Genomic DNA, 21870 nt, shown 5'->3' with positions numbered 1-21870 from the left:
AGATTGTTGGAATCATGATATATTTGTCATTAGTGCAAACACTTATTCAATTCTAAATGCTTATCTAGCTCATCACTTAGTCTATAGTGTATACCGAGCATTCAGTGGTTACCTTATAAGATTAGCGGGTAATCACTTCTCATCAAGCATTCCAGAGGATACCGAGTGAATGAGAAGTTCAGCAGTGTTCACCGAGAAAAGCAAGGTAAATGAAGACCTCAATTTTCACCAAGAAAAGCAAGGTAAATGAAGAACTCAGTGTTCACCAAGCAAAGCAAGTTAAATGAAGAACTCAGTGTTCACCAAGAAAAGCAAGGTAAATGAAGAACTCAGTGTTCACTGAGAAAAGCAAGGTAAATGAGGAACTCAGTGCTCACCGAGCAAAGAAAGGTAAATGAAGAACTCAGTGTTAACCAAGCAAAGCAAGGTAAATGAAGAAGTTAGTTTTTACCGAGTGACACTATATCTACTGAGTCATCAATGGTTACTGAGTTCCAAGTAGTGTTGTGTGGCTAGTATGAATCGAGCCTCTACTTCTACCGAGTGCATGACAATGCTGAGTAATGTAGTGGATGTTGAGTATCAGAAGGTCACCGAGTTAGCTTGACGAACCCAAGTTTTCTACTATCTGGCTAACTCAGTAATGTTTTTTTCACTTATGTTTTGGTTGACCTTGCAGTTGTAAATAATGGAATGGTATATATGTAATGTATGATACAATTTGTAGAATGTATGATGTGTGTGAAAAAGATATAAAGGAAGAAAATAATGTTCACATGAAAAGAGGATATTGAAAATTAGTAGCAGAATAAAAGGAATAAAGCAAGGTCAACATAGGAGCAAAAAAGTTATATCTATCACATCAAGTGATCAATGCAAAAAGGATCTTATCAACAAACAGTTGTAAGCAGATCCACTGCTTCATCCTAATAGGTGAATCAATTTATAAATCCTTTAATAGGGTAGACTTAATAGTCTTTTTTGTAAATCTCCTAACAGAGTGCATACTTCACTGTATGTTTGCAAATCCTCTAACAAGGTGGATCTAGTAGTCATACTTGCTCCTAATAGGGCAGATCACTAGAAGTGATCATTGTAAGCCTTAACAAGCCAACTTTATACTATAGTATTGAAGTTTTGTGGGCATCATCCCCACCCCAGTTTTACTTTCTATTTGGAAGGTTTCTGGGTCACCAAATCTCTGTGTACATGTGCAATGAATGTTTATTCTTTTAGTTATGTAGTAGATTAGATAAATGAATGGTGAATGATTGAAATGCTGAATTGTTTAAAAAGTTTTATAAGTTATTGATTCACCCCTCCCCTCTTAGTAACCTATCTTATCCTGAATATTTCCAAGAAGATGTTCTTAATACTTGTGGTCAGAACATCAACCCATTGACTATAGAGGATCTTAGAAAGATCCTTCACCAGACTACTTTGCAATCATAGCTATGTACCAATCCAGTCTTGGTGAGTGTGGAGGAACTTCAAAAGGTAGTAGCTAAGATTACAAAGGAGAAGGTGAATCTGCAAGAACCACCTTCAAATACTCGAATACCTACAAGTGGACAACCACAAGAGCAAGTAGCACAAGATGCATCAAGCAGGTCTAATTCCATAGTTATAGTCATAGCAACTTCAACTACCGAGGAGCCAACAAAGGGAAAAATAGGATAGAAGGATATCTTTGTCATTACAACACAAGGACAAGGTACACCTCCTCAGATTATAGTCATTGATCAAGGCAAAATTGAAGAGGAAAAGGAGAGCCCTAAGGAGAAGGAACAAGAGGTAATTCAAACATTGATAAATTTGCCTACTATAGGGACTCCCACTAGAACAACACAATAGTCAAGAATTGATATAGTAACACTACAAATATCAACACCAGGCTAGAGCTCTACCAAATTTGTAAGGGTACTTCACTATGGAGACCTTGTGCTTGATGAGGAGATAGTCATTCAAAGATATAACTATAAAACTATGAATATTGATCAGATTAATGAAGTGTCAGAGGCACTAGAAAAGACAAACAAGAGATACTTAGGAATTAGTATAAGCAAAGGCAAGCATTGATAGAAATTAAGGACATCTTTCTAGATGCATTCAGCTTGCAAGTACCTAATGAGATAAAGCCCATAATGGAGCAATTATCCAACATAGTGGACTAGGTACAAAATGAAGACCTAGACACCAATTCCAAATTTCTTGAATGGTTTGAAAAGAAATTCCACATGAAAGAAAATGAGAAAATATTTGGTGAGATAACACTTTCTCAAGTAGAGCTAGCAAAGAAGATAGAGAAAGTAAAAGTAGTACTTGAGAATATATTCTCACTATACTCCAAACCATGTGATTCCTCATACTTCACACAAGATACTAGGCAGAGGATATTGAGCTTGGAAAGGAACCTTAAAGTATCCAGCATGCATCTACCTATGGATCCAACTCAATGTGAGAAGCATTTTGCTACAATTTTGTTGGAATTAAAGATAGAGTAACTCAAAGGGGGGGGGTGAATCAGTTCCTAAAAATTTAATTCATTGATCCCTTAGATGTCTTAAAGATCTAGTTACTGCTAATACTTGATAAACAAATGTTGTAACTTGGTAAATTAAACTATTACTTTCTTTTCAAGCATTCATGCACGTAACTGAAAATAAAGTGAACACAAGAGACACCAAATTTAATGTGGAAACCCAATATGTAAAAAACCACCAAGTAACTAGTCACCAATTTTTCACTCTTCTAAACTGAGCCCTATTAGGAGCCAACCCTATTAAAGGTTACAATACACATTGTTAGGTGTGACCCTATTAGAGGATTTAATCACCTTGTTAGGAGTGGCCTTGCTAGAGGTCTTTAGAACAATTCAATTGAACTGTCACCTTATTAGAGGGTTTATGAAATGGCTGTTAAATCAACTCTATTAAGTGATTTGAAATCACTGCTACAATGGTTAGAGAGCAACAATGAATTGACCTGAACAAGATGCAACTAAATTTGCTGACTGCAGGTCTCTGTTTAGCATCATTAGATCCTCCTTGATCAAATATGGCTCTACTGCTCCTTAATGATCTCTGATCATCCTTCAAATTCACTTTCACAATAATCAGTCTTCATATCTCATTAATTTCACACTTGCATCTTCCACACACTTAGAATTCACAACTTGACCTTTTACTTATACCATTCAGATTGTCAAGTTGGCTCATTCACATGTTACATTTACCAATAAACCATACATTAGTCGTCTACATATATTACTCTAAATAAATAAATGTTATTTCATAAAATAGTGAAATCCTTTATTGGCCAACCCTACTCAATAGATATTTCTTCCAAAAATTTCTTGAGTTAACCTTCTTGACTCAGTTAACATTGCAATATCCTTAAATTCCTTTGGCTGCCGAGTTTACTTGGTAAGAACTAAATCCCATGGTAAGAACTACTTCTTCCAAATTACCTTTGATGACTGAGTGAGCTTGGTAAGAACTGCTTCTTCCAAATTACCTTTGATGACCGAGTGAACTCAGTAAGAACTGCTTCTTCCAAATTACCTTTGATGATTGAGTGAACTCGGTAAGAACTATTTCTTCCAAATTACCTTTGATGACTGAGTAAACTCGGTAAGAACTATTTTTTTCACATGTCCTTCGATTACCAAGTGAGCTTGATAAGGACTAAATTTTTTTAATTACCTTGAAAGCTCGATAATCAACTGTCTACTCGGTAGACATTGCAAACTATTTTTACTAACCTTTTGGGCTCGTCAGACACTATCTAATGACTAATATGAAATTTGTGTGACATCAAAGACAACACACAATTGAACAATTATATCCAACAATATCCCTCTTTGGCATTGATAGCAACACAACATGTCATAGCAGGCTAGAATTTGAAAACAAGTCTTTTAATGATAGAATACAAAACTCCCTCTTTCATAATAATATCTCCCTCTTACACAAACTCTTATTATTTTGCAAATTTCAAAAAGATATGATAGTATATTCTCCCTCTTTGACAACACATGCCAAAGATAATTCAAAAAAATTGAATATCATTCTACCTGATGTACTAATTCATATGCAATGTATTCATTGGTTTGCTACATCAACTGATAGATTTCCAATTTTGTTCCTATTGATGCATCACTAAAACATATTTTAGTGAGCTTCAGATAGGGGAATGACCCCTAACTTACCTCTTAGATACAAGAATGCATCTTTAGGTAAAGGCTTTGTGAATATGTCAGCAATTTGTTCCTTTGTATGTGCATATTCCAATCTTATTTCCTTTTCTTACACTAATTCTCTAAAAAAGTGATACTTTATGGCAATATGCTTGGTTTTTGAATGTATCACTGGATTCTTGGAGATGTTAATTGCACTTGTGTTATCACAAAACATAACAACTGGTTCTTTGATTTCTTACTTCATACCTTCCAATAATTGTTTAAATCACACAATGTTTGAGAAATTTACTACTACTACAACATATTCAGCCTCTGCCATGGATTGAGATGTACAATTGTGCTTTTTGTTTGTCCAAGAAACCAACCTTTTCCCAAGAAAGAAATCTCCTCCACTTGTGCTCTTTCTATCATCAATATTTCCTACAAAATCTGCATTAGTGAACACCTTTAAATCCAATTTTCCTCCAAGTTTATACCATAATCCATATTCTTCAGTTCCTTTTAAGTATTTCATGATCCTTTTGATTGCCATCATGTGATTTTCTTTTGGTTTTGCTGAGAATCTTGCTACAATTCCTACTACAAGGGAAATGTCTGGTCTTGTGTGCACTACATATGGCAACTTTCCAATCATAGATCTATACAATGTCTGATCCACTTCCTTTGATTCATCATCCTTGGTGAGTTTTAATCCAGTACACATAGGAGTCCCAACTAGTTTGCAGTCTTCCATACCAAACTTTTTGAGTATCTCCTCGATGTATTTAGATTGAGTGATGTAGATGCCATTCTTATTCTATTGAATTTGAAGACCAACAAAGAATTTGATTTCACCAAACATTGACATTTCAAATTCCTTGTTCATTTGTTCTAAAAATTCTTTGCAAAGATCATCATTTCTTGTGAACACAGTATCATCTACAAATATTTCTACCAAAACAATCTTATTATCTGATCCTTCCTTTATGTACAAACTACTATTTTCATTAGTTCTTTGAAAACCAATTCGGAATAAGATAGTTATGCAATCTTTCATACCATGCTCTAGGGGCTTGTTTTAGACCATATAATACTTTATGCAATTTGCAGACCATGTTCTTCTTGTTTGGATCAATAGAACCTTCAAGTTGTTCAATATAAACCTCTTCATCCAATATGCCATTGAGAAATGCTAACTTGACATCCATCTGATAAACTTTGTATCCCTTGAATGTAGCATTTGCAAGTAAGGTTTTGACACCTTCCAATCTTGCAATATGAGAAAAAGTTTCTCCATATTCTACCCCTTCTTCTTGAGAGTATAATTTTCATACTAGTCTAGCTTTGTTCCTTGATACCTTACCATCTTCATTTAGTTTGTTTCTAAATACCCACTTTGTTCCAATCAAATTTTTGTCTTTGGGTCTTCGTACAAGAGTCCATGTCTTATTTTTCTCTATATGTTCTATCTCTTCATTCATAGCTTCAATCCAAATTTCATTGTCTAGTGCATCTTTGACATTTCTAGGTTCAAAATTAGCAAGTAAAAAAGTGCCTCTCAACTTACTTCTTGTTATTGTTCCTTCTGATTTATCACCAATGATCTGATCTAGTGCATAATGCTTTCTGACATACTTGGCTAACACAGGATCCTTTCCTTTTGAATGACTTGCATTTTTATCCTTCTATGTCTCAACTTTTAATTTTTATTCTAGTTGCTCGAGCTCGGTAGATGCTAACTCGATAGCTTCTGTTTGTAACTCGGGCTCTAGCAGTTCAGTAGATGCTAACTCAGTTTGAGCTTCTTGTGTCTCAGTTAATGAAGACTCTGGAGTTGAGGATTCCTGATTAATAGGTATACTTGGCATTGTATTAGGTTCAATGTAAATGAATCTTCTATAGTCTTTAGGTTCCTTCTTGCTTTCTTCTTCTATTCTTTCTACACTCTTTATGACTTTGTGAGTAGATAAGTTCAAACATCTATATACTTTGCTTTTGCAAGAGTATCCCAAAGATATTCCTTCGTCACTTTTTACATCAAATTTACTTTTTCTAGATTCTTTCAAACTATAACATTTGCTTCCAAATACTTTTAGATAATTTACATTGGGTTGTAGCCATACCACAACTCATAGGGTGTTTTGAATGAGTCCTTTTTCAGCTATACTTAGTTCAAGGTGTGAATTGTAGTGTTGATAGCTTCCTTTCAGTATTTGATAGCAATGTCTTTCTCAATCATTAAGGTTCTTGCACAATCCATGATATATCTATTTCTTCTTTCTACTAATCCATTTTGTTCAGGAGTTCTAGGTGCTAAAACTTGTCTTTTGATTCCCCTTTCAATGTAAAAGTTATTGAACTCACGTGAGATGAATTTACCACCTTTGTTAGACCTTAAGAATTTTAGTCTTTTGCCTATTTATTTTTCTACTCTGGCCAAATACCATTTGAAATTTTTAAATGCTTCTGATTTCTCTCTAAGGTACATGACAGTCATCATTCTTGAATAATCATCAACAAATAGAATGAAGAATTTTTCACCAGTATAACTCTCAATGCCAATAAGTCCACACAAATCAATATGCACAATTTCTAGAACTTCTTCAATCTGATAGTTCTTGCTTTTAAAACTAGTCTTTCCCATTTTACCAATTTGACAATTCTTGCATAGACCAACCTCAGGTTTGTTTATGTCAGGAATGCCTCTTATTTTTTTGAACTTATTGATCTTTATTAAGTTGTCAAATTTTACATGACACAACCTCCTATGCCATAACCAACTTTCTTCAATTTGAGCAATGAAACATGAACATTCACCAAGTTCAAGATAAAATAGGTTACATTTTGTTTGAGTGCCTAATCCAATCAGTTTTCTTTTTCCATCTAGCAATCTTGCTATTCCATGCATAAATTCTACTTTGAATCCATTATTGAGTAGCTATGCCACACTCAACAAATTATTCTTTAGTCCTTCTACCCAATATGCATTGTCACATACAAGTTCCTTGGTTAGTGAGATTCTTCCTTTTCCTTTGATACAATAAGGTTCATTGTTACCAATTCTTACATTGCCACCATCACAGTCTTCAAAGTATTCAAATTTAGCTTTATCACTAGTCATGTGATGAGAACAACCACTATCTATGATCCATGTATCATTTTTTCTCATATGAGAAATGAGTGCCATTTTCTCATCATTATTAGACTCATCTTTCATAGCAATGTAGAGAATTTCATCTTCTTCCTCATCATCATAATCATTAGAATATTTGGCCATAAAACATGTTTTCTTACCTTTATCCTTGAATGATTTGAAGTCTTTCTTGCCATTGTATTTGTGACCTTTCTTCTCATCTTTGTTTTGCTTATTTGGGCACCTAGCAGCAATATGTCCAATTTCTTCACAAGAGAAATAGATTAGAGGAACTTTACCTTTGTATTTCCCTTTGCCTCTTGAATATTTTCCTACTAATAAAGCTTCAACTACTTCAAGATCACTATCTAAACTTTGATCTGATTCTTCATCACTCTTTGATTATGAATCCTTCATCTTTTTCCCTTTTTTCTTTGAGTGAAAGCTTGGCTTCAAATGCTGATTCAACGTTCTTGGCAGCTAGAACATAATTGTCATAGTTCTCTAGCTCAAATACAGTCAATCTTCCAACTATGGCCTCTAAATTTATTTTATGATTTGCCTCACATCTCCTTTCTTGAATTGCAGAGACTTTGATTGCATAAATGGGAAGTAGAGTTCTAAGAACTTTACTTATAACTGTCTCTTCACTGATATCTCCTCCAGATGCTTTGATTGCACTAACACATGTTTTAACTCTTTCAACATACTTTACAATGTTTTCATCCTCTCTCATCCTCATTTGATCAAATTGTCCTTTCAAACTTTCTATTTTGGCTCTTCTCATATTATCATCTCCTCCATAGATTTCTTCCATCTTGTTCCACATTTCAAAGGTAGTTTTGCAATCCTTGACATTATAAAATTCTTCATAACTTAGAGAAGATGCTATATCTATCATCATGTTGTTGTGAGTGTTCTTTTCAGCAATATCATTGATAGATAATGTACCAGAAGGTTCTTCATATTTTTCATCAATGCACTTTAGCCCTATATCACCAATAGAAGCTAGATGAAGCCTCATCAATCCTTGCCATGCTGAGAAGTTGTCTCTATTAAGTCTTGGAATTTCCCTTTTGTAAGACATCTTGATCTTTAGCTTAGATCCTTGAAATCTTTTCCTATAAGCACCAAAAGCTCTGATACCTATTGTTGGAATTAAAGATAGAGTAATTGAGAGGGGGGTGAATTAGTTCTTAAAAAATTAATCCATAGAATCCTTAGATGTCTTAAAGATTTAGTTACTGCTGATACTCAGTAAAAAAATGTTGTAACTCAGTAAATTAAACTATTACTTTCTTTTCAAGCATTCATGCATGTAATTGAAAATAATGTGAACACAAGAGACGACCAAATTTAACATGGAAACCCAATATGGGAGAAACCACCAAGTAACTAGTCACCAATTTTTCACCCTTCTAAAGTGAGCCCTATTAGGAGCCAACCCTATTAAAGGTTACAATACACACTATTAGGTGTGAGCCTGTTAGAGGATTTAATCACCCTATTAAGAGTGGCCTTGCTAGAGGTCTTTAGAAAAATTCAACTGAACTGTCACCTTGTTAGAGGGTTTACAAAATGGTTGTTAAACCAACTCTATTAAGAAATTTGAAATCACTACTACAATGGTTAGAAAGCAACAATGAATTGACCTAAACAAGATGCAACTAAATTTGCTGACTAAAGGTCTCTGTTCAGCATCATTAGATCCTCCTTGATCAAATATGGCTCTATTAATCCTTAATGATCTCTAATCATCCTTCAAATTTTCTTTCACAATAATCACTCTTTATATCTCATTAATTTCACACTTGCATCTTCCACACACTTAGAATTTGCAACTTGACCTTTTACGTATACCATTCACATGTTGAAATTGTCAAGTCGGCTCATTCACATGTTACATTTACCAATAAACCATACATCAGTCGGCTACAAATATTACTCTAAATAAATAAATGTTATTTCATAAAATAGTGAGATCCTTTACTGGCTGACCCTTCTTGGTAGATACTGCTTCCAAAAATTTCCTGAGTTAACCTTCTTGACTTAGTTAACATTGCAATATCCTTAAAGTTCTTTGGCTACCAAGTTTACTCAGTAAGAACTGAATCCCATGGTAAGAACTACTTTTTCCAAATTATCTTTGATGATCGAGTGAGCTCGGTAAGAACTGCTTCTTCCATATTACCTTTGATGAGCGAGTGAACTCAGTAAGAACTACTTCTTTCAAATTACCTTTGATGACCAAGTGAACTCGATAAGAACTATTTCTTCCAAATTACCTTTGATGATTGAGTGAACTTGGTAAGAACTATTTCTGTCACATTTTCTTTGATTACCGAGTGAGCTTAGTAAGGAATAAATTTCTTTGATTACCTTGAAAGTTTGTTAATCAATTGTCTACTTAGTAGACACTACAAACTATCTTTACTAACCTTTTGGGTTCGGTAGACAGTGTCTGATGACTGATATGGCATTTGTGTGACATCAAAGACAACACACAATTGAACAATTGTATCCAACAAATGCTTCTCACACAAAAGGAATTAGCTGTACTCATAGCAAATGAGGCAAACACCAAGGCCAAGATAATACAAATTTAGTTTTCTATAACCCCTCACATGGAATTTTTGCACAAAGAATTGTCCTATGTAGAGAATGTCTTGAAGAAAGATCTCAATCTTTCTACATTGGAAGTCCTAGTACACCTTGCAACAAAGACAACCATCCAGCTTAAAGCATTAGAAATTGCATTAGACAATTGGGATGCTTACTTCGAAGATCATAATGGAGGTAAAAAAATCCTTTTTGGCTAAATATTCAATTAATTCATAGAACCCTTTGACATAAGTGTCAAAAAGGGGGAAATAAATAAAGAGACCCAAAAGGGGAACATACCCAAAGGAGGCGATATGACCTAAAAGGGGGAGATATAATAAATTGGAGTAGATAAGGAAATAAAAATTGCAAGGGAAGATGTGTGAAAGGGGGAGTAAAAATAGAACAGATAGAAATAGAGCAGATAGAAATAGGGTAGACAAGGAAAGGTATGACAAGGCAGAGATAAAGAGTATTAGAAAAATCAGCATGAGACAAATCCAACATAAGGAGTTTTGGATACAGAAATGGCACATCAGCTTAGGGGGAGTTACAAGTTTTGAGGTATATAGTCTTCTACAAAACTTTGAACAAGTTTTTGAAATTTTGTACATATGCCAAACAAGATGTATATTATACTCATAAAGATCAAATTCATAATGATTAGTTAAGTGTTTTTGACACTCATTGCAAAGGGGGAGATTGTTGGTCTCAGATTGGTTTTAACAATTGAGTATTAACACACTTAAGAAGATAAGTTAATGCCAAGTATAATATAGATGTCGAGCTATAGTATGTGCCAAGCTAGAAATTCAATAGGTGTTGAGTTATTCAAGTACTGAGTGACAATTGATGGCAAGCCAATATAGGTGTCAAGCAAGACAAAGTTACTATAGGAACTAAGCAAGATAGAATTCCTATATGTGTTGACCATCAGCAATCAGTAAGTGCCAAGTAAGACAAAATTAGCGTAAGTTTTTGTGCCTTCAAAAACTTAGATGTAAACCATTTTTTAGCTGACTCAAGATGAATCTTGAAGGATCTAAAAGATAAGATCTAATCTATTATATTCCCTATGAAATCTGCATGCAACCAATCAAAAAAATGGAAAGAATTGAGTGGGAAAGATGGATGAATCTCAATAGTAGATTCATACCTATTCCTAAGTCTCAAAACATTTTTAAGTAGGTTGAAACCCCACAATTTAGTATTATGTGGGAATGCATGAGTGAATGCTAGCAAATTTTTTAATGAATTTTTAAGTGGTGAGAAGACTTAGAAGAAGAGTAATATTGTATAATTAGGCTACCAAAATAGAGTATCAGCATTTTGAGAAAAGTTATATCAAACCAACAAGGATAAGATCAGATTGGATAGAACAAGGATCTAGAATCAGCAATTGAAGATTGTAAGTCATCCGGTTCAACACATTCTACTATACTTTCTAGCCATTATATTGGGAGAATGAAAATCCTAAGATGATAGGTTGGTTTAACAACCATTTTGTAGAACCTTTAACAAGGTGACATTCCAAGTGAGTATTTGTAAATCCTTTAAATAGGTCACTTTTAATAGGGTGTAAGAGCCTTTAATAGGGTAGGTCTTTCACAAGGCAGACCATTGATGGTGGTCAAACTTTGTAACCTTAACCAGTTACATATTGTTGTAGTGATAAGTTGTGGGTGTCATCCCCACCCCAATTTTACCTTCTCATTTTGGAGGGTTTCTAGGTGATCAAATCTTGTGTTATCTATTTTCATGCATGTCTTCACTTTCATGTTTATTAGAAGATGTTAGATGCATGTATTGATCTTAGTTAAAAGGTTTTATAGCTTAAAATATTAGTACTTCTGATTCACCCCCTTGCCACCCCCCCGCCCCCCCTTCGAAGTATTCTTCCCACTTGTGAATTACTTTCATGTTTATTATAAGATGGTAGATGCATGTATTGATCTTAGTTAAAAGGTTTTACAGCTTAAAATATTGATACGTCTGATTCACGCCCCCCCCAAAACTATTCTTCCCACTTGTGAATTCCAACATTTAAGGAGGTAGAAGAGACAATTTTTTGGTTGGCTAGACAAATTTTTTAGAACAAGTGAAGAATAGAGTTGCATAAGAAAAGTGAGAAGGTGGTGAGAGAGAGATTACTTGAAGTGTTGCCAGGTAGATGAGTTGAATGGAGATCTCAACATGCAAAGTGACTTGTATTTCATCATATCAACCTAGATATTGCTTCCTAACCATTGTGGCAATAAAATCCTTTAATCAAGGTTGGCCTAATAGTCATATTGTAAATCCTTTAATTAAGGTGACATTGTGATGGGATGTTTTTAAGATCTCTAACAAGGCCACTCCTAATAGGGTGGTTAAATCCTTTAACAATGTCACACCTAATAGTGTATTTTGCAACCTTTAACAGGGTTGGCCCTTAACCAAACTCACTTTAGAAGAGTGAAAAAGTGGTAACATGTTACTTGGTGGTTTTTTCCCAAATTAGGTTTCCATGTTAAGTTTGGGTGTAATACTTGTGCGAGTGTTGTTTTCAAGTTTCATTCTATTTGCTTTTATATGTTTCTATTTTTTGGCATACACCAAAACAAAGAGCTAAGTGTTGATATGAATAAGTTGGATTACTGATGATTTTCTCTATTGGTTCAGTGGATTTATGAGTTTAATTAAGTTGTTTTAAGCTGTTAAAAGTTTAATTGGTACAACTAGGCCTAAAAATAACTGATTCACCCCTCCCTCCCCCCTCTCAGTTATTCTAATCATTCTAGGGCATATACATTGTAGCACATATACAATATAGCTTGTACATGCTATGTAAGCAATTACATTTTAATGTTGTACCAAATGCAACCTTGGGGAAACATTTAAATTTGAATTGTGCATATGCACAATAATGCATTCATATACGATTTTAAATGTATTAGATTCCACCAAACCTAAGGGTTGGATTTTCTTTGGGGTTCCAAGCCAAAGTCTTGGAGATTATAGTAGATCTGAGACATGTTTTCAAATAAAGTTACAAAAAACCACATCTATTTTTTGTGTGCACTCCATCAAGTTTACTCATTATTTAATAATGATAAAAGCATATGACATGATATTGTAGATCTCTCTTTTAGCTATCTAACCATATAATTTAATTTAAATTCTAATTATGTTAAGCCTTTAATTACTAAATTTTTTTGAATTTTTTTCTATTTTTTGTTAAAAGCCAACATGTAGTATTATTGGCTTAGATTTTGGATGGTCCATCAAATTTTGCAACAAGTTGGTTTTTTAGAAGATAGACTCCATTCTATGTACTTTAAAAAACAATCTTTGGTTTTTCATTATTTTTCAATGATTTCTAGGGAGCACACAAAAGATCACCTTTTTAAAGATAATTGCATGTATAAAATTTGTAAAAAAAGGTAAATATACATTAAAAATTAGCACATAAATCTAGGATCACTAATGCATTTGGGTTCATTTTTTAATGAACATTTCATATGAACAAGGTCTTTTCTATTGATATATTTTTTCAAATATTACCTATGTTTTTTGAAATTTTGATGAGATGACTTTAACACATTCATCAAAAACATGACAAACAAAGACAATATTTGGAAAAAAATGCGAGTTCTATTTTTTCATTATAAGTTCAAAAACAATGATGATTTTATCATTGATAGATGAAGGTACTCTGTGTACCCCTTAGCATAGTGAGATAGATGAAGGTACTTTTTCCCTCAGTATATTGAGACTAACAAAGGTACTTCACCCCTTAGCATATTGAAATTGACGAAGGTACTCTTCACCTTGGTCTTAAACATCTTCATCAAGTAGTGCTTAGTTGGGAGAAGATAGTGAGGTTAGTCTAAAAACTTCATAAATTTCCATTTAGAGTTTCTTTATTTTTGTATTGGATTTACTTTTACTCTTAATCCATTTATACTAAATTTAAAATAGGTTTACATGGTTGAAATTTTTATTCCATATTTATTTCATTATTTCTTATTGTGTTCTTATGGTTTTTGCACTCTTCCCTCTATAATGTATGATCTATGACACAAAATGGCCATGAACTCTATGGATTTGTTTCCCTAAATACATCTACTTACATAAGCCAGAATAACTTGCATATAGGATTGATGACTAGTCGTGAATCTTTAGATTTCTTTGCATACCATCAAGGTGCTAATAGTAGATATGGAAATGAATCCAATATATATAAACTTTCTACTAGACATATACAAATATAGAAATGATTTAATTTTTTAATTCAAATTACTAACAAGGTATTTGCAACATTGAAATAGTTTCAAAGGTTCTTTTTAAGTTTCCAAATGAGAGAAGGGTCAAGCTAGGTTTTTTCAAAGGCTTAAGTTGACCTCTATATGAAGGTTAATATCTTTAACTTTTCCTCAAATTAGTCTATCGATTGTTCAAATCTTTTCCTTTTGTTATTAATATAAATTGGGTTACTATTCATCATTATAATGCATTGAATCAATACTTTCAAGCATGTTCTACCCCTTTAGTTCATCTTATATTTTTCTCTTACAAAATAATGCCTTGAGAAATAACTTGAGATGACTTTTTGGTGTGAATTTGCATAGGGAATATTGTTAACTTTTAACACTTGGATAAGGTGTTGAGATCTACCAACAACTAGTACTCAGAATGAGGTCTTCTTGGAAAGGTAAGAAAAAATGTTTTTGAATGAAACGTTCTCCATATGGCTAGAAATGTAATAGGCTTCTCTCCATTTAGATTATTTATTTAACAAATCGTGGTCTTCTAAATAAAATTTAATTATATAGAACAATAAAATCTTGGTTGCTGTCTTCCTAGTAAAATTGAACTAGTTGTTACTAAATCATCTAATTTTTCATGGTCCATTAATGTTTGTGTATTTGAAATACATGTTTTTGGCATAGAGATAGAAGTAAATAAAAGCGATATTCAATTCCTTGATAAGAAGACATAAGTATTATTTCAACATTTTCCTAGTTATATTACTTTCCTATTTCTTAAAAGACAACATTTTCTATTAGGAAAGTACAATTTTAAATTGAATCTATAACTTTATCCTACAAGAAATATACTCAAAAATAAAACACAATACAATGATATTCATTGCAAGAAGTCATTCTATGTTATATCACCAATATAAGATCCCAAACACATTAAATACTCTTTGTATTTTCCATATTTTCTTGACCCTCCAAATACTAGCAACCACTACTACTTCATACTCAATACTACCCGTTACACACACATGGGATAAATAATAAATGCTTGTGTCCCATGTTATCCTATGCATTTCCTAGTAACAAATTAATTATACAAGTTTCCCATATGATCAATATACCTCAAGAGATGTGTGCCACCATTCTCAAAGTGCCTTTCTCCATGAATATTAGTGTCCAATTTTATATTAAAAATTAATAAAAAATTATGTTCTAGAGATAATTTATTAGTGTTTTCTTTGATCAACAACATGGGTTTTATTTGTTTGAATTTTTTCTTACTTTGAAACATTTTGAGACATGAAATGTAAGGATTTTTATTCCTTTTGTTCCAATTTGAATCTCTATCAATGAAGAATAGAAGGAGATCTAAAAAATCTTTCAAAATAGTCCTGAAACTCTCTCAATTAAGAGTTTGTTTGAAGTTTGATTAATAACTTTACTTATCACCATTCAAAAATTATGGAATACTTTTAAATAATTGAGAGGGGTGGTGAATCAGTTATCCAAGGTCTAGATGTACAAATAAAAATTTTCAATTTTTAGTAGACCCATATCCATAAGACTTCAATATGCATGCATCCATTAGATTATACAATACTAAAGATTTGTAGTTTATTGTCCTATGTCAAGACAACTTTGTAGAAAGGTAAGCATGAAACACCATAAGAACATTCACATAATATGACACAAGGATTTTACGTAGAAACCCAATTTGGGAAAAGCCACTAGTAACATGCTACTAATTCTCACTCTTCTGAAGTGATGCCCTTTGAAAGGCCAACCCTATTAAAGGTTACAATACACATTGTTAAATGTGCCTCAATCAAAGGATTTTAATCACCCTATTAGGAGCGGGCCTTATTAGAGGACTTTATACCATTCCATTATAATTTCACCCAGTTAAAGGATTTACAAATGACTATTAGGTCAACCTTAATCCAAAGGATTTACCTTAGACTGATACAATGATTAGAAAGTAATAGTAAGGCTTGATCTAATAATAAATTACAACTCACTTGTAGATCACAAATCTCTTTTCAGTCCTCCATTCTATTTGGTATTCACACACTTCATCTTTGATAGCTTGTTCACCTTCCAAGAATTCATACTCTTAAGCCTTCTTACTTTGCCTACCAACTGTAGTCACCTCTATTCAGGTATTGAATGAAGAAATACCATAGAATCCTTGTCTTCCTTAGGTTCTCACACATGGAAAACTTTTCTTCTAACCAATTATCTCTATAAATAGAGATTTTAGATCTTTTTCCAACTAACCACAATCATCCATTTTAGGGTTAGTTAGGATTAGGTAGGATTCAATGAATCTACCCACTTTTCCATTTGGTTCCTCTAGAAACTTCTATAGTATTCCTTGAATTCACCTTAAAATGGTTTACCTTGAATTCTATACCACCAATTCATCATAGTTATCTTTCACATGCTTCACATAATTCAAGAAAATAAAAATAGTCGGCTTAGATTCTTAAAATCTTCAATTTAACATTGTTTGCTAATACTCAACAACTGTATTATTCTATCACTCGTCCAATACTAGTTCACTCAGAAAACAATAAAGTTTACTGATGCTCAACACAAACTAAACTTTACTCGACATATACTAATAATCACTTAGCTTGCACTATCTTTCATCTTTACTTGGCACCTCTTTTTTTTTACTTGGCTTACACTGATTTCTATTTGGCTCACATTGACTACTCGATAAGGCTTGGAAAACACTTTTCTTACTTGAGTAATCTTTCATTTCATACTTTAAGTAGATAAACAATACACTAAAGTATCAATGTATTACTTGGTCTTAGTGCTTCTTTTACATACCAAATAACTCAACATTTCTCTAGGTGCTATTATTATCTCCTCTTTTCAAATCCTCTTCATCAATCAACTAAATGATAGCTTTTAGACCAAAAATTAATTGTCTCACCAACAAGTAGCTGGTTTGACATCATTGACAAAATAATGATTGTTCCATTACAGGTTCTTCTCTTCAAAACAATCTTATATCAACAATCTCCCTCTTTGGCATTGATGGAAAACCAATACCAATCAACAATACCAAAAATAAAATAAATCTTTGAAATTTATCCCTCTATTAGTGTAGTATATATCCTTCCTCTATGTAGGGTAATTTGAACTTTTGTAAGTTCCTTTACTACTCCCTCTTTCTTGTATCTTTCTCTTCCTAATAATTAGATATCTATCTCTACTTATCTCTATCAGTACTTATATCTCCCTCTTTGACAACAATGCCAAAGACTTGTCATCTCTATATGAAGATATAATCAATTCCAAATTCTCCCTCTATTACCTTTCATGTGATTATCAATAGACTAATCCAACTCCTTCATTACTTTAGGCAGCTCCTAAAGTAATATCCACTGCATCAAGTTTCAAGATACAACATTCAACTTAGTTGATATAGGGCACTACTGATTTTTCTTAAGTAGCTTTGGATAGGGTATCACCCCTATTTTACCTCTTAGATACTCATGAGCATCCTTAGGTAAAGCTTTTGTGAATATATCAGCTATCTATTCTTTTGTATTCACATATTCCATCCTCACTTCCTTGTCTTGCACTAACTCTCTCAAGTAATGATACTTGATTGCAAGGTGCTTCGTCTTTGTGTGCATCATAGGATTATTTGATATTTTTATAGCACTTGTATTATAACAATAAAGTACCATAGGTTCAGTGATTTCCTCCTTCATACCTTTGAGTAGTTGTTTGATCCATACTACATTTGTACAATTTACTACAATAGTCACATATTCAGCTTCAACAGTAGATTGAGATACACAATTTTGTTTTTGTTGGTCTAGGTAACCAATCTCTTTCCTAAGAAAAATTCTCCACTACTTGTGCTCTTTCTATCATCAATGTTTCCAACCCAATTAACATCTGTGTAGGCTCTCAACTCAATTTTTTCATTCTTCTTGTAGTATAGAGTAGTCTTCTATTCCTTTTAGATGCCTCATAATTCTCTTAATAACCATCAAATGATTCTCCTTAAGATTTTTAGTGAATCTTGCAAAAATCTCAATAGATAATGCAATGTCAATTTTTCTATGTACTACATATTACAATTTTCCAATCATAGACATGTACAATGTTTGACTCACATTCACAGAATCATCATTCTTTGATAGTTTGTGTCCTATCACCATAGGTGTGCTAATTGGTTTTGCATCCTCTAAACCAAAATTTTTTAATATTTCTTTCACATACTTAGAGACTGAGTGATGTATATACCATATTTTATCTGATATACTTGCAAACTGACAGAGAACTTGACCTATCAAAACATAGACATCTCAAATTCTTTCTTTATTTCATTTGAAAATTCCTTACATAAAGTATCTTACCTCCAAATATGATATCATCAACAAAAAATTCAGCTAGTAAAATACCTTTACCTCCTGTCTTCAAGTACATATTGTTATTATCAACAATCTTCTCAAAACCAATCTTCACAAGATAATTGTGAAGCCTTTCATACCATGCTCTTGGGGCTTGCTCTAAACCATATAAAGATTTATTTAGTCTACATACCATGTTCTTGTTGTTAGCATCAACAAATCCTTTTGGTTGTTCTATATAAACCTGTTCTTCTAATATGCAATTCAGAAATGTTGACTTCACATCCATTTGGTAAACTTTGAAACCTTTGTATGCAAAGTAAGAAAGCATATTTCTTAGTCCTTCCAATCTTGCAACATGGGCAAATGTTTCTCCAATAGTCAATCCCTTATTCTTGTGCATACCCCTTGCAAACTTATCTTTCCTTATTCCTTGTAACTTCACCATTTTCATCTAACTTGTCTATGCACATCCACTTGCTTCCAATCACATTCTTACCCTTTGGTTATGGAACTAGAGTCCATGTCTTGTTATTCTCAATCTAATCAATCTCTCCTTTCATGGCTTAAATCCAATCCTCATTTTCTAAGACATCTTTCAATGACTTGGCTCATGCATGCTCAAAAAACATGTATCACTTTTCAGCATGTTTCTTTTCATTAGTCTAGCATCTTTATCTCCAATAATTTGTTCAACAGGGTGATGTCTTTTAACATACTTTGAAAATCTTGGTTCTTCTTTTCTTTCTTCAATAGGTTTTTCAACTTTAGAATCACTATGTACTTCTCCATCAGGTAACTCAAAATCTCTTTCATGTACACTTATCTCAAAATCAAAATGTGCCTCAGCTTCTGTCTGTAACTTAGTTCTTGACTATAATTTGGTTCCTGAATGCAACTCAGTAGTCACTAAAACTTGTTAATTTCAAACTTGATTTAGAACATCTTCATCATCAAGCATACCTTCATAAACATATACAAATGATTTTTTCTCTTTATATTCCTTCATAGGTTAAACTTCATATACCTTTTTATATTCATCAAACTTCACATTTTCACTTTTTGCAACTTTTTTAGTGTTAGTACTTAAACATTTAAAAGCTTTATTTCTTGTGGAATAGCCAAGGAATATACCTTCTTCACTTTTAGCATCCAATTTACCATTCCTAAAATCCTTAAGAATGTAGCACTTTCTTTCAAATACCTTAAAATATTTTACATTGGGTGAGTATCCATACCATAATTCAAAAGGTGTTGAATGAGTACCTTTCTTGACATTTACATGGTTCAAGGTATAGACAGTTGTACATACATATTCTCTCAATTATTTCAAAGCAACATTCTTATCCATCAAGAGTATCCTAGCATAGTCCATTAAAGGTCTATTCTTCCTTTTAGCAATCCCATTTTGTGGAGGGGTTTTGTTGGTGTTTTTAAAAAAGTACTAAAACTACTAAGCGACAAAATGCTTAATACCAGAATGAAAGTACATACACAATCTAAAGACTAGCCTATTCTTATTAAAAATTGCATATGTAAGGCATTTGGACCCAACTTCAACAAAAACAAAGATGGTTTTCTACTCTTTTGGCTCTGCAAAACCAGGGTGGCTGTACCCAGGGATGGTTCAAAATTGGAACAACTGTATGAGGATTATTCTTAGTTTCATTCTGATTCTCATTACAAGATCCTCAAACATATACATAATTCTTACTAACTTGGTAAACACATCCCATAAAATAGATATGGCCAAGAATTCTTCTATAGATCTGCAGATTTTTTAACAACAATGGTTAACTGAAGCTAAAACATTCCTTGCAAACAAGTGTTGGCCAACTTTGAAAATCTACAGGAAATAAAAGTAAAATTTGATTTGATGATGCATTTGAAAAAACATTTGTAATATATTTCTCCTTCATCCGAAATAACCTGATCAGTGCCTAATCCATTGGGGTTCAGAGTCTATAGCAAATTCTTAGATCTATTTTGTTGCCTAACAACAAATTCTATCAGCAATTCTTATCTGAACTTATCATTCAAAATCTCTCATCACATTCATCAAAGCCTTTATTTAATCCATTGAATTAACAACAATGATAAATGTATATACAACCTAACTAGATTGCATTCAATTGCACAAGCTTTTACTCATACAACATCAAGGTACCTAAGTATTTAAAAGCAGACAAAATTTAGAAAGAACTGATATGGGGACAGTACATAATTTGTATTCATTTCCTTTGAAATGGGTATATCTTTTACAATAGACTCGGAATGGCCTTCAGAAAGAAACACAACTAATTCTATATTCATGTATTCTCATAGAATTGACAGAAAAATACATTACAAACTTGCTTTCAAAATTTGGACCAAAAACTAGACTAAGCATAATCCTTAGAGGAAATAGAATTTGGACCATTCTTTAGCCTTGGGATCTCACTTAAATAGTGTAAGATGCAACAAGCTTCAGGCTAAAAAAAAGGTGACAGGTGTCCTTTTACAAAAATTGGGTAAATTACCCCTTTTCAAAAGAAAATCGAACAAACAAAACAAAACAAATAAAATAGAAGGCAAATGACAGCTGGAGCATAAAATCTTCAATTTTGTCCTTTTCTCTAACTGCTCCCAATTGGTAGTGCTTTGATTTCTGTGATTTCTTCCCAGACAAATATTTCTCTTTTAGTGAGCCAATCACATTCCTTAACTGTTGTTAATTCATCCACTGTTTTCTGCCACCTAGCATTAGTAATCACCCTTCCTTCTATGATAAACCTATTCACTTCAGTAATCAATCTTGAAAAGGGTATCAATTAGTTCATTGAAAAGACATTCATCAATACCATCTTGGAGAATGGATACCACTTGTGGCAAGTCTATAATGTGATCAAAACAATTAGAGCACTCATCAAAATCTTTTAACTTATCATTGGAATCGATAACAGAAGGAATCAAAGAATAGAAACCATTTGTTAGCATTTTCAATTTGCTTTGAATTACTGCCAGCTTCCCTGTGAAGATTTGCAATAATTATTTCACTTTGTCCATAACTTCCTTCACAGTAATAACTTTATCTTGGAGATGTGGCTTCTTGGCTAACAAGGGTATCAACCTATCAAAAAATTACATATAGGGTCCCCACTGTTGAAAAATAGGCTCAAGCCATCTAACTGCACCCATGCATACCTGTTCTGTAGTTTGTAGACTGATGAATGTATTATAAGTATCCTGAGATATTCTTTTTAGAATGTTGATTCTATGATTTAATACATTCATCAAAACATTTTTCTTGGTATTATTGTCACTCTGGGAAACTTCTGTTTCCACACTAATCAC

The sequence above is a fragment of the Cupressus sempervirens genome, chromosome 10 (genome assembly GCF_028749045.1).
Source record: "Cupressus sempervirens isolate cs-2001-9-10 chromosome 10, ASM2874904v1, whole genome shotgun sequence".
In the NCBI taxonomy this organism is placed as follows: Eukaryota; Viridiplantae; Streptophyta; class Pinopsida; order Cupressales; family Cupressaceae; genus Cupressus; species Cupressus sempervirens.
Note: the sequence above shows the minus strand (reverse complement) of the source record.